The sequence below is a fragment of the Rhincodon typus genome, chromosome 11, assembly GCF_021869965.1.
Source record: "Rhincodon typus isolate 14 chromosome 11, sRhiTyp1.1, whole genome shotgun sequence".
NCBI lineage: Eukaryota > Metazoa > Chordata > Chondrichthyes > Orectolobiformes > Rhincodontidae > Rhincodon > Rhincodon typus.
In genome coordinates this window covers 26090651-26109571 of record NC_063342.1, presented here as the reverse complement: position 1 = coordinate 26109571, position 18921 = coordinate 26090651, and the positions used below count along the sequence as shown (strand labels likewise).

The window sequence follows — 18921 nt, the reverse complement described above, 5'->3', positions numbered from 1 at the left end:
TGCTTGGCCTGCTGCGTTCATCCAGTTCTACACCTTGTTATCTGAGATTCTCCAGCATCGGCAGTTCCTACTATCTCTGATACAAATATATGCGCCTGATTTTGCATTTTACAGAATTGTACAGTATGTAAATCCGCCTGACAACAATCTGAAAATACATAACTATTTTAAAAACATACAATTTTCACAAATGCCAAAATTGAACTTCAACGTGGCAAAGACAATGCTTGACCATCATAATGAACAGCATTTCTTTTTAACTTTAAAAGGAATAAAATTCTAAAAACACAAGCATTTCTTTTGTATATAAACTTGGGTAGGAGAAACAACTTTGCTCATAGTGGTCACTTCATGATCAATCACAATGATGTGTCACAGAAAGCATTCCTTTCAAATTAATCTTTTGATCAAGCAGCTACTTTCATATTAGTTTTGTCATCTAATCCCTCAAACAACATTGAGTCAAGCTCTCAAACTGAATGCTGGAAAACACATTTCAAATGTCAGCAGAACTTTGATGCAACCAGACAATTTCATAGCACTGGTGAGATTTTATTATTCTAAATTAAATCTGATGTATATAGACCCATTTTTGATGCACACTAACAAGCTCTTTGGGTGTAACTAGTTTTTGAAGTGAACCGATCCAAGGTACTTTCAAATCTCGAAACTGATCAAATATCTAATGATCAAATAATTAGTTTCATTTCTTTGGATTAGCTGATTGAAAATTACCCAGTAATTTGTTTCATTTCAAGTGTTAAGTTTGTTCGTAAGTTGAAATAACAGCAATAAATTGTTGCAGTACTTTTTCCCAGGCAAAGTATAATAATTTTCTTAAACACCTGGGAATGGATTAATTAAAAGACTTTGGAGACAAAACAAATAAAATGAAATATTTCTTTGCAATTTCATTCGGATTGTTTTGTAATGTGTAATATTATAGAGTCATAGATTCATACAGCACAGAAACAGATCCTTCGGTCCAACTTGTCCATGCCAACCAAGTCTCCAAACTAAACTAGGCCCACTTGCCTCGGTTTGGCCTATATCCCTCTAAACCTTTCCTATTCACATATCTGTCCACTGTCTTTTAAATGTTGTAACTGTACCTGCATTTACCACTTCCTCAACCAGTTCATTCCACATATGAACCATCCTCTGTGTGAAAAAGTTGCCCCTCAGGTCCCTTTTCAACATTTCTCCTCTCACCTTAAAAATATGCCCCCTAGTTTTGAATACACCCACCCTAGGGAAAAGACCTTTGCTATTCACCTTATCTATGCCTGTCATGATTTTATAAACATCTATAAGGTTATCCCTTAGCCTCCTACACTCCAGTGAACAAAATCCCAGCCTATCCAGCCTTTCCTTATAACTCAACCCCTCCAGTCATGGCAACATCCTGGGAAATCTTTTCTGAACCCTCTCCAATTTAATAATATCCTTCCTATAACAGGGCAACCAGAACTGTATACAGTGTTCCAAAAGTGGCCTCACCAACATCCTGTACAACTGCAGCATGACGTCCCAACTCCAGTACTGAATGGTCCTTTCAATGAAGGCAAACATGCTGAATGCCTTCTTAACCATCCCGTTTACCTGCACTGCAACTTTCAAAGAACTATGTACCTGAACCCCTCGGTCTCTTTGTTCGACAACATTACCCAGGGCGCTACCATTAACTGTATAAGTCCTGCCCTAGTTTGTTTTACCAAAATGCAATACCTCGCATTTATCCAAAAAATCTGCCACTCCTCAGCCCTTTGGCCCAATTGATCAAGATCCCTTTGTTATCTTAGATAACCTTCTTCACTGTCCAGTATATTAACAATTTTGGTGTCATCTGCAAACTTACAAACCATGCTTACTAATTTCTCATCCAAATCATTTATATAAATGACAAACAACATTGGACTCTGCAATGATCCCTGCAGAACACCACTGGTCACAGGCCTCGAGTCCGAAAAGCAACCCTCCACCACCACCCTCTGTCTCCAACTGTCAAGCCAATTTTGATTCCAATTTGCAATTTGGCCTTAAATCCTAGGTGACCTAGCATTACTAATCAGTTTATCATGCAGAACCTTGTCAAAGGCTTCAGTGACGTCCATGTACATGACTACCACTCAGCCCGCATCAAACTTTTTGGTTACATCCTCAAAAAACTCAATCAAGCTTTTGTTTTTGGTAATGGTCCTACACAATCCACCCACTGGTGTGGGTATTAAACGTGCTGGTTTGATTACGTGTTGGATTTCCTACTACCTGACATGTTTCTCGGAACTGCTCTATGATCTTATAAGGTAAAGTACCTGATGATTGAAGTTTAAGTTTCTACTATGGCAGGGCATGTAGCAATATAATTTCATGTGCGTTTAAGATTTTGCACCTTTTGCCGGTCAGAAGAGATGATAACTGGGGTGGGACGGGTCTCTGATTACGTTGGCTGCCTTCCTGAGGCAGCGAGGAGTACAGATGGAGCCAGTGTTTGAAAGGGTGGCTTGCATGATGGACTGAGCTGTATTCACAACTCTCTGCAGTTTCTTACAGTCCTGGGCAGTTGCCATACCAAACTGTGATGTCAGTATGAATTGTCCAGTATCAATCTCTGTGAACTGATTTGAATACAAAAGAGAGAGGAAAACATCAACCTTACTAGCTTAAACCATCACATAAGTTTTACTTTTCTAGTCCTAAATGTGCTGACACATGCTAGGGTCTCATTGTTTTAACTGAAGTTTAAGATGGTGGAGAGAGCATTTTTAAAAAAAAAATCACTCCTGTGATATGGACATTGTTAGCTAGGTTCACATTTTATTGGCCATCTCCAATTGCGCTCAAGAAGTGTTGGTCCTTTTTGAACCACTGTTGTCTATGTTGTAAAAGCATTCCATTATGCTGCTAGTGTGACGATACTATAGATTTACAAGGTCAACTTTGTCCTTTTTTATGAAGAATGGTTGAGTCAGAGGTCTCGAACAGTCTGCTCCAAAGCCAATAAAAAGTAATCAGCTTATGAGGCCTTGGGATTTTTTAAAGTTGGAATAACAGAAGCAGCCTGAGTGGGTGGGGTCAAGTTCCCACAGAACTAGGATTTTAATTTTAGCTTTCAGCAGTTGCTGGGGTCTTGAAGCTGGATGTGGAAGCTTTTATTCTTCTCTCTATTACAGCTAAAAGCTGGGTTTCTCTTCCTGCTGCTAGAATTGCATGTGAGACCATCTGTTTTACTGAATTTGCCTTTGCCAAGGGTGTGTTTGTGGGATGCTATTATATTGTAATAGCTAATGAGTAGCTTATTATTTTGTCAAGTATTGCAATAGAGTTACAGTTAAGCCAATTGTTTTATTTTATTTTTATTTTGTCTGTACGTTAAAACAAAGTGTGTTTTGCTTATGTCGAGTAGTTTGGCCAATCTAATTGCATCTAGAATGTAACACCTTACACTTACCTTTAAGATAAGAAAAGATTCGGGTCTAGACTATCTTCTTAATATATTTTATGGGGATTCGGTCTGGTCCATAACATTAGGGAGCTCCATGTTTTAACCACGCGCCAATGAAGCAACAGAAATATATTTTCAAGTGGAGATGGTTTAAGACTCTGAGGGAAGCCTTGAAGTGGTGTTCCTATGAACCTGCTGCCCTTATATTAATGAACACTGAGTTTTCAGAAGGTGCTATATTAGAAACCTGAGCAACTTAATGTGATGCACCCTATAAATAGTAAAAACTATGATCATTTTAAGGTGGTTGTAGACTACAAATTTGCATCTTTGCTTTCAACAATTCCCCCTTAATCATTAACTATTTGGTCAAGCATCTCATTTGTGTCTGACTGACCCATCTTCCTTCGTGAGTCTAAATCCAGGCAAGAACATTTAGAAGATGGCATATCTGACAATGGAGAATCTGGACCAAGTCTGCCTCCATGGCAGCTTTGGTAATCTGATATCTTAGCTAAGCCTGACCACAATGCAGGGCACTTATGATAATTGACCATCTAGCTAGAGTCATTAAGGCAACCTGGAAGGTGAGATCAGTTCTTGGTCAAGCAATTCTTCCCACTTAAATATGCAAAGTTTTCTAAATTGAAATAGTAACAGAAAGCTAAGCTGATTCATTACGCTGGTCAGCTGTATAAGTGCAGTTATGTCAGCATACATTCAGGGTACGCTGACCAAACCTACTGTCTTCAGTCACTGCTCCAAACTCTGCTCCCAATCTGGCTCTATCCCCCTCCCTGTAAACTATGAAAGACTGAACTGGACTGTTTACAAACTTGCCACATATTTGACTGCAGGCCAAGATTCTGACCACATATCCACACAATCATTCAGCCCACCTATTTCCATCTCAATAACACTGCCTGTCTCAGTCTGTACCTCAGCTCATCTGCTACCAAAACCAATAACCTTGAGAGTGCTACCTCTGGATTTGCCTACTCTAATTTCCTCCTCACTGACCCACCCATTTTCTATCTTCCATAAACTTAAGTTAGTCTAAAACTTCAATGTGCATATTCTTACTCATACAAAGTATTATATCATCCCTTTGCTCACTGACCTACACTTACGGTCTATTCAGCAACATCTGATTTTAAAGTTTGCATAGTTGTTTACAAATCCTTCCAGGTCTTTGCTTCTCCCTATCTCTTTAAACTCTGCAATCCCACTACTCTTCAAGACATATGAAACTTTTTTCAGCTTAGATCCTTGAGCTTACTCAGTCTTAATTGTTTTACCATTGGTGACCATGTACTCAGTTCCCTATGCTCCAAGTATTGGAATTTTCTTGTTCCATCTCTCTGCTTTTCTTTCCCCTTTTAAGATGCTCTTCAAAACATAGCATTTAGACCAAGTTTTTATCTGCCCTGATACTAATTTATTGTTTACACAGTTATTTTGTGTCGTGTTGGCATGTTTTATTCCATTAATGGTGCTATATAAATCCAAGTCGATGTTGATGTTACAACTGCACAGCTTACTCGCTAAGTGTTTGATGCACAGAAACCTATCAGCGTAGCTTATCATATATTTATTCTATTCAACTGATGACAATTGTATACAGTATTTCTCCATGGGTATGTTCTCAATGTAATAAACTCCAGAAGGAATAAGCAATAGGTAAAAAGGGCTGTGACTTGGGAACCGTCAACCATGTGTAACTGATATGCTGAAGTTGCACCACATGATGTTATATTTCACATGAGAACAGAGCGATAGTCAGGACATGGACGCCCAGATTTTTAAGGTACTGAGTGGCAAAGTTGCCAGAAGAATTGAAAGAAAATAACAGACAAAACATTTTAAAACTGGCCAGTGAGGCACATTAGCGGTCTAATCTCCAGCACCTTAGAATAGGCTGAACATATAAACGGTATTCAATTTATGAGATTGCCACAAAGAATCAACTAGGTCTAGACTTATGTCCTGCTGAAAAAAGCATGCTGAAGCTTTTAATCTTACTCTCATCAGGACTGTACACAAACAAAAAGCTAATTTCAAATAGAACGATGATGTTTATTGCATGAGAAATGAGGTGCCGATTATTGGCAAGTGGAGTCTGATCAACACATTGCCATGGGGAAGTTTTAAGCTTCCATCTCCGAAATGCGTTATCTTGAAATCTTTTGATCACAATTGAACCCCACTTAACTATCTCTTCCTGCAAGAAGTACTTGTTTCTTAACAAACACGGACTTGAATCCTTAGTTGGCAGACAATAGGTGGCAGCAGCTCTTTACCAGATAGCATAGCTGAACAGCAGAATTGCACCATAAAATGCAATCACTACATTCATCTTCACCAAAGAATGAATAGGAACACGCCTCTTGAATCTGCTCTGCCAATCAATGAGATCATTGGTTGATCTGTGGCCTAACTCCATATGCCTGCCTTGGGCCCATATCCCTTGATATCCTTCTGTAATGAAAATTTGTCTATCTCAGACTTAAATTTGGCAAGTGAATGAGCATTGGTGGCCATTGAGGAACAGAGTTCCAAGCCTCCACTAGTCTTAGCATGTGGAAGTGCTTTCTAACATGTCTCCTGAATGGCCTGGCCCTAATTCTTAGACTATGCCTCCTGATTCTGGAATCTTCAACCAGTGGAAATAGTTTATCTTTATCTACCCTGTCTTTCCCTGTTAATATCCTGGAAACCTCGATTTGATCACCCCTTAGCCTTCTAAATTGTAGAGAAACTGGATTAATTTGTCTAATCTCTCCTCATAATTTAATACCTGAAGTCCAGGTATCATCGTTGAAAATCTGTGCTGAACTCACTCCAGGGCAAAAACATCCTTCCTAAGATGTGGTGCCCAGATCTGCTCACAGTACCCTATGTGGGGTCTAACTAGGATTTTGTATAACTTTACTGAATAACATCTGCATCACTATACTCCAGCCCTTTACATATGAAGGCCAGCATTTCATTAGCTTTCTTGACTGTTTCTGCACCTGTTCATGGCACTTTAAACAGCTACGCACCTGAACACCCAAATTTCATTGCACATCCGCTGCATTTAACTTTGTGACTTATAACAAAAAACATTATCCTGATCTATCCTTTGCCCATTCACTTAATCTATCAATATCCCGTTGTAACATTATGCTGTCATCAACACTGTCTATAATGCTGCCAATTTTGTGTCGTCAGAAAATTTGAAGATTTCACTTTATACCATTATCCAAGTCATCAATTAATATTGTGAGTAATTGAGGCTGCAATACGGGACATCATAAGTCATGTCCTGCCAACTTAGGTACTTATCCATTATTCTGATTCTCTATTTCTTGCCACTCAACCAATTTCCTATCGTGACAATAACGTGCTCTCAATGCCATGGGCTTTCACCTCAGCTAACAGTTTCTAGAGTGGAACTTTATCAAAATGCGATGCGATGGCATAGTGGTATTATGGCTAGACTATTAATCCAGGGACCCAGATAACATTCTGGACCCGGGTTCAAATCCCGCCAGAGCGGATGGTGGAATTTGAATTCAATAAAATATCTGGAATTAAGAATCTAATGGTGACCATGAATTCATTGTCAATGGTCAGAACAACCCACCTGGTTCATTAATGTCCTTTAGGGAGGGAAACTGCCATCCTTACCTGGTCTGGCCTACATATGAGTCCAGACCCACAGCAATGTGGTTGACTCTGAACTGCCCTCTGGGCAATTAGAGACGGGTAATAAATGCTGCCTGGCCAGTGATGCCCTCATTCCGTTAATGAATAAAAAATAAAGGAAAAGGCTTCTAGAAGTCCAAATAAACAACATCCATCAACATACCTCTGTCCACCACTTCAAAAAACTGAGGTTTATCAGGCGTGACCTATCCTTCATGACTCCATGCTGACTCTCTGTGATTAACTGAATTTTTTTGAGGTGATGTTACCCTATCCTCGATTATAGACTCCAAAAATTCCTCCACCACAGATGTTAGGCTAGCTGGTCTATAATTCCCTGGTTTCTCTCTGTCACCCTTCTTAAAGAGTTAAATAAACAAATTTCCAATCCATACGTACAGCTCCTGAATTCAGGGAACTCTGAAAGATTATGATTAGGGCATTGGAATATAGAAGACAAATCCATCAAAAGTGCTTCACTAGCTGGAGGGTCACTGGCCTCTCTGAAATCCAATTAAGATATACATCCAGCTCTGTATATATATATATTACATTACCAATTTGTGTTTACAGTTGTTTGCATATGACTAAATGGAATACATTAATGCAATATCAGTTAAATAGGAAGTGTACTTGTGTGGATGTTTCAGCAGTTTGATTTGGAGGCACTTAGAAAAGGGTATCTGTGTATGTTGGACACAGGAGACCAAACAAAAATTTTCAAAAAGAGACAGTAGAAAATCTGTGGAAGACAAATGTTGCATGGTTATCATGGAAGATACAGCTAACAAGAAATCAAAAAACCTGTTTAAAACATTTCAGACAGTTTATAGTACAAGTTTATTTCCAACAATTGGTGAAGGTAAAATCCAAAAGTAAAGGATAGAACAGGATTCTGTGTTTATAAAAAAAAAGTTTGAATACAGGAGCACTAAAGTGCTAATGAACATGGAAAAGATGCAGCTAAAATGATTGGTCAGAATATAATGAATGACAGAGAATGACTGAAATGTTAATTGGGAGGAAGAAGTTAGAGTATGAGGGGAAACTAGCTAGAAATATGGTAATGGATAGCAAGAGTTTCTACAGAAATTTAAAAAGAAAAACAATAAGTAAAGTGAAAGTTGGTCTTCTGGAGAATGAGAATGGATAGTTAATATTATATAAAAGGAAAATGTAGATGAAATGAACAAATACTTTGCTTCTGTATTCAGTAAAGAGGATACTGAAAACATTCCAGTAACATTTGGAAGTCAGGTTTTTGAAGATAGAGAGGAACTTGGTGGAATTACAATCACTAGAGAAGTAGTACTAAGCAAACTGATGGAGCTGCGGGTTGACAAGTCACAAGATCCAAATGGACTTAATCCTAGGGTTTTAAAAAGATAGCTAATGAGGAAGTAGATGCATTGATTCATTATTCAAAATTTGCTAGATTCTAGAAACATTCCAACAGAGTGGACAGTAGCAAATATAACTCTTCCAATCAAAAAGGGAATGAGGCAGAAAACAGGAAACTATAGGCCAGTTCGCTTGACATCTGTCATGCAGAAACTGTTAGTATCAATCATTAAGGTGGTTATAGGTAAGTACTTGGAAAAACTCAAGGTAGTCAAGATGAGTTCACATGGTTTTGTGAAAGGGAAAACATATTTAACCAATTTATTGGAGGTTCTTCGAAGCATGGGCTGCGAATATGGGGAGCCTGTTATTGTGTTGTACTTGGATTTCCAGAACACATTTGATAAGGTGTCACGTAAAAGATTACTGAGCAAAGTACAAGCTCAAAGGAAACAAATAAACATGAATAAAAGCTTGGCTGACTGACGTAAAACAGAGTATACATAAACGAGTCTTTTTCTGATTGGCAGAACATGATAAGTGGGGTTGCTGCAGGGAACTCCATGTATTATAATTTATAGCAATGATTTGGATGAATTAGTCTTAGGAGCTAAATTTGCAGATGACACAAAGGAATGCACGTTGTGAAGAGGACTTAAGAAAGATCCAGACCAGTATAAATTGGCTGAGCGAAGACCAAACATCCAGCAGATAATGTGTCAGAAATTGTTCATTTTGGCAGGAAGAATAAAAATAGGCATGACAGAATTTAATTGCAGAACTCTGAAGTGCAGCGGGATCTAGGTGTTCCTGTGCATGAATCACAAAATATTGCTATGTAGACACAGCAAGTAATTAAGAAGGTTAATGGAATTCTATCTTTTATTCTTAGAAGAACAGAACATAAAAGCAAGGATATTATGCTTCAGTTATACAAGGCATTGGTAAGACCAAATCTCAAAAAACGTGTATAGTTTTGGTCCCTTAATTCATCAAAGGATGTAAAGGAGGCAGTTCACAGGAGGCTTACTAGATTGATATCTGGAAATAGTGGGTTGCCTTCGAAGGGAAGATGGGACAGACTGGGCTTGTTTTCACAAGAGTTTAGGCAAGGAGGGCTGACTTGATTCAAATAAATAAGTTGCTGAACAGTCTCGCTATGGCCTGTGTGGAAATGCTGGTTCCTGTTGTGGGTGAGTCCAGCATTAGGGATCATCCACTTAAGGCAGAGTTTTTTTTTCTCTTAGAAGGTTGTGCAACTTTGAAACACTCTGCCTCAAAATGCAGGGGTGATGGGGGTCATTAAATATTTTTAAGGTAGAGGTAGGTGGATTCTTGTTCGGCAAGGGAATTAAAGTTTTTTTGGGAGTAGATGGGAATATGGACCTGAAAACACAAACAGATCAGCAATGATCTGGTTAAATGGTAAAGCAGTCTCAAGTGACAAAAGGCCAAACATTTGCTCCTAATTCATATGAATGCTTGTATGTTCTGGGCTTAAAGGATAAAATTGATTCAGTCATCCTCAGTGCCGACTACTGATACCAGATATAGTCCTTGTAGTACCTTTCTATGGTGCTTAAATACTTGATTGCATCCACATGTCTCAGCAAACAGCACAGGATGCAATACTCAAAAAATTAATATGACCAGGGTACTAATTGGTTTGATCATGACTACAGAATTTATTTTGCCTAGGTATTTCAACTTGATCTCAAAGTTTCTTTCATATTCATACTTAGTTATTTCAACAAATTACACGTCATTTCTCTTTTTTCCTTTTTTTAAAACATGGGTTGGCATTAAATTCCTCTGGCATATTTGGTTATGGTTCGTAGAATGCAGCTACTTATCTGTAAATGCTAATTTTTATATTGATTATGAAGGATGGGTATTAGGAGAAACAAAAAGTAATAGATGTTAGGAATACTTTATCACAGGTAGTTATTGAAACTAAGACATTCACTGCATTTAAGAAGGGATGAGATGAACATGTGAAGAAACACATTAAAAGGTCACGAGGAAAGGAGGAAATTACTTGCGGCAATGCCAAAAGTAATTTTATGAATATAATAAAGATGTGTATTCAAAATTTTTATAAAGTGAATGTAAACATTAGAAACTCGTTAGACACAGCCACCTACTGGCTAGACTCTGAAAATACACTGTGGCACACCACTGTAATTTCGGTGTCCAACATTTCTTGAGAAATAAGAAGGTGCCTCTTATGTTTTCTGGTACAATCACCAACCAGCATAGCCATCATTTGAAAAGTAAAACTAAAGTCATTTGCCAAAAATCCTGACAGTTTTACTGGACTTATCTCCAATGTCAAGTGTGTGCCAAATCAGGATCAGAGCAATTTGAAAAACTACAATTTAGAATTACTATATTCAGACACCAAGGTAATGCCAGGAATAACTCGAAAGTCCAGACCCTTAAAAAATACCTCGACAACAGAATTTAGAATTGGAATAGGGGAAAGCAGACTAAAGTCTGCAACTGCTATCCCACAGTCATTCTGGCAGTGCACTGGGAGGCACAGGAATTTCAGCCCAGGTAAATCACGAATAGCACACACAGCACTATAAAAATGATGTAGTCACTGAACAAAAATGCATCTCAATCCCATTTTAAAAATATTTTCTGAGTTTTTAAGGTCAATTCTACTCGTGTAATACAGAAGGGCAACCATGCTAAATTGTGAAGAGGGAAAATAAATAACTAGGGAGCAACACTAAACCATCACCAGTAATCTACATCATCTCTTCAGTATATACTAATACAAAGAAAAGAATAAAGTTAAACAAATAAATGAAAAATGGAAACTTAATGTTTCCTTTGGGAGTTGAATCGAACCTTGGCTCTACACTGAGAAATCACAAACCTTTGTTATTTATTTCTCAAGAAAAGTAAAATATATCATTCTCACTCTCCGTTCCTTCTAATCTATGGAGAGATTATATTTTTTAAAACATTCCCACTCCAACTTGGACTCTATATCAAGTTTTGACACCAAATGTACTCAAATAGCACCAACAAGAATGTCCTGAATTGCTTCATTAATTTGTTCAAATTTTGATCATGTGAATACATTAAGAGTTAACTTGTGGAATAAATTACACCTAGAATTATAAGGTACCAATGAACTGAGTTCTTCAAAGAGTACAGAAACTTATTTCTCACCTTACAAATCTAATCTCTCTGGAAATCATTTAATCTGAAAAGGGAAATGACTATTTTCAATGGGCTCACACCCTTACTGAAATCGAACGGATCAAAATCTAGCAGCTGCACTTATCTCGATAGTCCAAAAAAGCATCCTACAGGGTCAAAGTTTCCAACGAATCGTCATCCAATGCTATGTCTGTGTTTACAATTTGATGATATCTATTCTTAACTAGTCTTTTAGTCCTTTTTTAAACATATCCAACATAGTGGTGGTACATGATTGGTTAAAGCAAAAGTATCAAGTCTTCCTTTATTCAAATTGGAAAAATAAAATTAACTTTGAATCACCGGTTCTACAAAACAAAAATCAAAATGCATTAATACATGTGTTAAGTGGTATATCCCATATGGATGTACATTAGGTGATGCTTGATATGCATGAACATACACTTCAAGCTTCAATACACTGTACACTTTCAGGCTTGCAACAGCTTTAATGTATGGTCACAGGTGCACAAGAGAACAGCCACACATATTATGCCTCAATAATTATCCTGGTGATGCTCTCAATTGGCTGAAATCAACTTAACTTCACTGATGTTGTTGTGCGTCTGGCACTTGTGTTCTGATTACTTCAGCTGAAAAACGTACTCCATCTGATACATCAAAAAAGCCCTGTCCTCACTCAGCCTTTAAAGGAATCCTTCTGCTTTACCCAAATAGAAAATTACAATTACAGCCTACAATTAAGTCAACATTATTGTTTACATACACAGTATATAAACTTGTTATCTATTTGATAAATTCAGCTCCAATACAATTTTCCGTGAGGTTTGCACTTATTTTCCCACATGCACTTCATAAACACCATTACATCGTTGAAGATCAATGCAGCTTATGTTAAAATATATTATTCTGTAATTACAGCTAACTGCAACGTTCTTTAAACAACTCTTAACAGTTGTAGTTGTTGGTGCAACAGTAGTTACATCAGCAGAAGCCAACCTCAGCACCTACTTTAGAATAAAGTGTTATTTTGACAGGTCACAGATTCAGACACCTTTATGACTTTAGAGTTTGAATGCCTGCCTCTAATGTAACATTACAGTACAATCATATTTCAATGAATCCAGTTAAATGCGAACAGATCAAGAAAATTTATCTAGTGCTCCCATAAACACACTAAGCCCTTCTACACAGTTAACTTACAATACAAAGTCAATATTTTTTACAGAATGCAAGAGTCACAAGAAATATAACTGATGCATGGACCCGTCTACTGATAATATCATGTCCTCATCAACCATAAATGCCTGCAGAATGTTTGGAGAAAGGAGACTTACCACATAGGTATGGTAACACAGTGGTTACAGTAAGCTTGAACTATTAATGGTCCAATGGCATGAGTTAAAAACCACACAATACTAAAGGGAGGCATTGGCCTCATGACATTATCACTGGACTATTAATCCAGAAACCCAGATAATGTTCGGGGGACCTGGGTTCGAATCCCACTACAGCAGATGGCGGAACTTGAATTCAATAAAAATCTGGAATTAAGAATCTAATGATGACCATGAAACCATTATCGATTGTCACAAAGACCCATCTGGTCCACTAATACCCTTTAGGGAAGGAAATTTACTATCCTTACCTGGTCTAGTCTACATGTGATTCCAGAACCACAGCAATGTGGTCGACTCTTAACTGCCCTCTAGGCAACAAATTCTGGCCCAGCCAGTAATGCTTATCATCCCACATCCCGTGAATGAATAAAGAACACAGCAAAAAAAAGGTTAAAAAAAAAGGCAAAAATAAAAACCCACTTGATTTACTAGAGTTCTTTTAGGGAAGAAAATCTGCTGTCCTTACCAAGTATGATGTGTGTTTGATTCCAATTGGTGGACACTAAAATGGACAAGCAAGCCAACCCTCTGAGAAAATATTTCATAAAACTGTATGGGCCATCAAGCATCAAATTCCAGGACATTTCTGCAGGAGTTCCTCAGAATAGTGTCCCAGCCCCAGACATCTTCAGCCGCTTCATTAATAATCATTTTAAGGTCAGAAGTGGAAATATTCACTGTAGCTGCAAAATGCTCAGCACGATTTGTGACTACTTAGATTTTGAAGTGGCCCATGTCCAAATGTAGCAAGATCTGGACAATATCCCACCTTGGACTGCAAAATGGCAACTAACATCCAAGCCAATCAATTGCCAGAACATAATCTCTGACAAGACAGAATTTAAACATTGCTCCTTGACATTCAATGAAATTACCATCACTGAATTCTGTAAATATCCTGGAGATTACCATTAACCAGAAACTGAACTGTACTAGCCATGTAAATACCATGGCTCCAACTGCAGTTCAGAGTCCTGCAATTAATAACTCACCTCTTGATTCCCCAAAACCTGTCCGTCATCTATAAGATACAGGTCAGGAATGTGTTAGAATACTTGCCTGGTTGTTGGAATGCAGCTCCAAAAATACTCGAGACACTCGACATCATCCAGGACAATGCAGTCCATTTGATTGGAACCACATCCACAAGCATTTACTTCCTCCACCACTGATGCACAGTTGCAACTGCGTATAACATCCACAAATGTACTGTAGAAATATACTAAAGCTCTTTGGACACTAGATTCACGCAGCCCAGTTGACTTCATAAATTTCCTCTTCAGTAACACCTGTACCAAAACTGGGGAGCTCTCTCTGAGACGAGGCAAGTAAGTGTCAAATTTATCACAACCATAGCATCAATGTTTCAGCCAACATTCCAGTCTCTTCTATCACCATGCCCACGGCCAAAACTGACCCATCAGATGTAGCAATATGGTGGTTTAACATTAAGGAGCCATCAACGTTAAGTCTGGAACCAATCAGTAAACAAACTAATGCTGTTATGCAAAGAGTCAACGTTCATTAATTGATTGAAAAGGATCTTGTTGGCAAGAGTGATCATAACAAGCAAGAATTCCACATTCTGTTTTATTGTAAGAAACTGGTGTGTTGAACTTAAATAAAGGCAATTACAAAGGTGTGAAAACAAACATAGCTGGAATGGACTGGAAAAATACATATATATGTAAAATAGAGTCGACAGTTAAAAAGATATTTCATAATTCTTAGGTATTATTTAATGAAGCTCCTTCACTGTCGCTGGGTCAAAAACCTGGAATTCCCTCCCTAATAGCATTGTGGGTCACCCCACAGCAGAAGGACTGCAGCGGTTCAAAAAGGCAGCTCACGTCCACCTTCTCAAGGGCAACTAGGGACGGGCAAGAAATGCTGGCCAGCCAGCGACGCCCACATCCCACAAATGATAAAAGAACTGTTTACAATCAATATTGATGATCTGGTTGAAAGTACTGAGTATATTGTTGTTAAATTTACAGATAATGCAAAGATAGCAGGTTGCAAGGAAAACACAAAAAATCTGCAAAAGATTTAAAGATAGGTTAAGTAGGAAGAATAGTAAAGCAAAATATTTAAATGGAGGAAGACTACTAAATGTGGTACAGAGGAGTGTCTGCAAGCTACAAGTGTTGGCATGTAGGTGCAGCAATTAATTTGGAAGACAAATGAAATCTTAGCCTTTACTGCAAGGAGGATGCAGTATAAGTGTCACAAATCTTGCTAATAACTTTGAATTGTTGATGAATCTACATTTAAAGTACTGGGTATACTTTCTTAATTAAGATGGGATATACTTGCATTGTTCAGAGGCAGTTCAGAGAAGGGTCACGAGGTAGACTCAAGGAGTGAAATGGTAGCTTTAGGAGAAATATTTGAGCAAGTTGAGTCTACACTCATTGGAGTTGAGAAGAATGAGAGATGGTCTTAGATAGATTTTGAGGGGACTTGACAGGATGGATGCTGAGAGTATGTTTTCTTCATGGGAGAATGTAGAACATGGGTACACATTTACAGACTTCCTTTTAAGGAGATAAGGATATTTTCATTTTTTCCTCAGAGATTTGAAAATCTTTGGAATTGTCTATGCTAGAGAGCTACATAAGCTGATTTACTGAATATAATCAAGGTTGAGGGAGACAATGATGGAGTAGACTCAAAGAGATGTATGGCCAATACCTACGCTTATTTATGATCCCTGTAAGGTGTCATAACATCAGGTAAAACATGGATCTTATTTATCATCTTGCACCCTCCCTTACTTTGCTCTTCCTTATTAAATGCCACTTGGAAGCAGCACTGAGGGTAGAAGGGGAAGAGAATGGGAAGGGAGCATCAATGTCCATTATAATGTCTGGCTCAGTAGCACCTCTACTGGCAGAAGCCTGAAAGATAAAACTGTCAGATGATTTTGGTGGCAGCTGGCGAAAAAACCAACACGGCAGAAAAACCTACAGTACCTCATTTCCGCAAATCAACCTGTTGTACCACAGTAGGCACAAATTACTGCAGATGCTGGAATCTGTACTGAAAAAAAGTGCTGGAGATCACAGCGGGTCAGTCAGAATCTGTGGGGACAGGGCAAGCTAACATTTCGAGTCTAGATGACTCTACATCAGAGCTGACATGAAGGGTAGAGGGGGCAGCATTTATGCAACAAATTGGGGGTGTGGTCACTCAATCCGAACTATCAACATCCTTCCTCCCCCAGCATTCCAAACCACAACACCCCCCCACCAGCATTGCATAAATGCTGTCCTCTACAGCTTTTGTTGATACCAAGTTCTATCTTCCACCCTGCTAAATGGTATAGATTCAAAACAGATCTAGCAGCAGAACTGTATTCAGCCACAAGTTGTGGCCTCATGGCTTGACACTTCCCTCACTCCACCCTTACTATTAAGCAAGGAGATCAATCCTGGTTCAATGAGAAATGTAGAACAGCGGAGCAGCACTAAAGCTGAGATTCCAGTCTGGTGAAGCTACAACACAGCACTACAGCCATGCTGAACAGCAGATGTAAAATGTTAAAGACAGAGCGAAGCAATCCTATAAGCAACAGTCTAGAGGAATGCTCTGTAATGCTGCTACATCCACTGAATGATAGTGGGCAATTAAAAGCTAACTGGACCGGAAGCCTTCAAGAACATCCCCTTCTTCAATGATGGGGAGCCCCTGTGCATTAATATAAAAGACAAGGATGAAGATTTGTTAGTAACTTCAGTTAGAAATGAAAGATCTATTTTGGTCTCTGTCTGAGATCCCCACCAACATAAATGCCAGTCTTCAGCCTATCAATTCTCCATGGGATATGAAGAAAGAGCTGAGTGGCTTTGCCATGTCCAATGCAATGAGCTCAGGCAATACCTCAGATGAAGTGTGTTTTTTGCTCTCAAACTAACTGTGTCATTAGTCATCAAGCTGTCCAGTACAGTGAAAACATTAGCATCTAGCCAACAAAATGGAATGTGCCCAGCTTTGCACTGTCAACAAAATGCAGGACAAATCCAACTTAGTAAATTACTGCCCAATCAGTCAATGCTCAATCATCAGCAAAGTGGAGGAGTATATTGTTGTTAGTCCTGTCTAGTGGAAGTCATTCATCTGCTCACTGTTGTTCAGTTTGGGATCTGCCAGGATTTCTTCGCTTCCAAACTTTTATTGCTTTTGTCCAAGTAGAGGCAAATTAGCTGAATTCCAGAGGTGAAGTTAAAGTAATTCCTCTTGGCATCAAGACCACATTTCACCAAGAATGGCAGCAATGAATTCTAACAAAATTCAAGTCAATGAGAACTTGGAGGAAAAAAAATCCTCAACTAAAGACAGTCATATCAAGCACAAAGGAAGATGGACAATGTTGTTGCAGGACAATAACCTCACCACAAAAAACATTGCATGAGCTTCTCAGGGTGGTTCATAGGCCCAACCATCTTCAGCTGCTACCATAACCTCCTGTTTATTCCAAGGTCAGAACTGGGCATAATGCGCGATGATTGTACAGTGTTCAGTTCCACTCATAACTCCTCAGATCATTGAACGGTCACTGGCAGGAAAACCTTGTGAGACTTGTGCTGAGAAATGCTAAACATCATTAATACTGCACAAATGTCAGGCAATAACCATCTCCAACAAGAGCGTTTAAACTTTTGCCTATGACATTTAAAGCCATTTCTATAGCTAAATGTCACACCAAAATCCTGGAGTCACCATTGACCAGAACCATAACTAGACTGGTCTCAATATTATGGATACAAGAGCAGATCAGAAGTTGGGAGTCACGCAGCAAGTAATTCATCTCCGGACTCCCCAAAGTAGAGGCAAATTAGCTGAATTCTCAGCACAATTCAGGAATGTCATCGAATACTCTCCACTTGCTTAGATTAAAGCAGCTCCAATAACACACAAAAAAGTGACACTGTCCTTAAAGCTAACCATTTGAATGGTATCCCATCTAGTTTAAATATTCACTCACTCCACCACTGCCACATTGAGGGATGCAGTGTGCACCACCTACAAGAGGCAGTGCAGCAACTTCAACAGCACCTTTCGAGTCTTAGAAGGACAAGGACATTGGGTGCTTGGAAAAGCCACCAAGCAATGCTGCAAGTTCCCCTTCCATGTCACACAGTATGGCGACGTGGAAATATCTCATCTTTGGCTCCCCACCACAGGGCAAAGTTTTGGAATTCCATATGAAACAACGTAGCTACAGCAGCCGTACCCACACCACAGGAACTGCACTAGCTCAAAGATGACATTCAGAACCACATTCTGGTGGGTAATTGGGAATCAACAACAAATGCTGGCCTTACCAAAGATGTTCACATGCCTTGAATGAGTAAAACAAATATGAAATACATTCCTATTTGGGAAGCATGAGTTTTTCTCTAGCTTTCTGTGCCACTCTATCCCTAATACTGTGTTTCACATGATTTTTTTTTTAAAAGAAGTTTCAGCTCATTGTCCTTATCTTTCTGTTAATTTTTCTGTTCTAATTCCAGCAATGAATATACACTCCCTAAGCAGTTTCAGTGGAAAGTGAAAGATTGAGAACTTTAGTACAAAGTCCCCTTATCTGACCTTTTTTATAGGTTTAAATTCAGCTAACCACACAACTTTGGAAGAGGTGCAAAATATAGCCTGATGCTGGCACCAGAATTTCTTCCACCATAACATCATGTTGCCTGTGGGTTGAAATGATGTCAGAGGAATTTCTAGATAAAACTTACTCACTAATTTTGATACAGAACACTTTAAAAAAAACTAAAAAGGAAAGCTCTGCTTTTTGTACAGTACAGATAAAATTACTTCTCTGCTTTCTATGAAATTACATAGATTTCATGATTGATGCAG

At 38.6% G+C, this 18921-nt stretch overlaps 1 protein-coding gene across 2 annotated transcripts in view; it reads right to left on the bottom strand.

Annotated features, from left to right (window-relative positions):
• The window catches only part of cmss1 (cms1 ribosomal small subunit homolog), a 323921-nt gene that overhangs the window by 230660 nt on the left and 74340 nt on the right, over positions 1-18921 (bottom strand). The gene's annotated exons all lie outside the window — the stretch shown is intronic.